The sequence below is a fragment of the Penaeus monodon genome, chromosome 32, assembly GCF_015228065.2.
Source record: "Penaeus monodon isolate SGIC_2016 chromosome 32, NSTDA_Pmon_1, whole genome shotgun sequence".
Taxonomy (NCBI): domain Eukaryota; kingdom Metazoa; phylum Arthropoda; class Malacostraca; order Decapoda; family Penaeidae; genus Penaeus; species Penaeus monodon.
This window is the reverse complement of record NC_051417.1, coordinates 21,519,569-21,519,900: the sequence shown is the minus strand read 5'-3', so window position 1 is coordinate 21,519,900 and position 332 is coordinate 21,519,569.

The following is a 332-nucleotide window of genomic DNA, read 5'->3' as shown; positions in this document are numbered from 1 at the left end:
CGGACTGCCGGAAAAAGGTAAAAAGGCAGGAGGGGAGGGGAGAAGGAGGAAAAGGGGAGGAGGGGGAGGGAGGAAAGGGAGAAAGGGAGGGAAGGGCTGAGGTGGAGGGACTGGAGTCACGTTTATAAAGGCCAGCCTCAAAGGTTAGGGAGGACCATCTCAGGAGTATTTCGGGTAAAGGGAGAGAAAGGGAGACGGACAGGGAGGGAAGGGGGGGGGGGGTAGAAAAGGAAAGAGAGAGAGACGAAGGAAAGAGGAATGGAAAGAATAGACGGAAAGAGAAGGCGAGGAAGAGGAAGAGGAATTAGAACTAAAAGGTATGTTATATCATG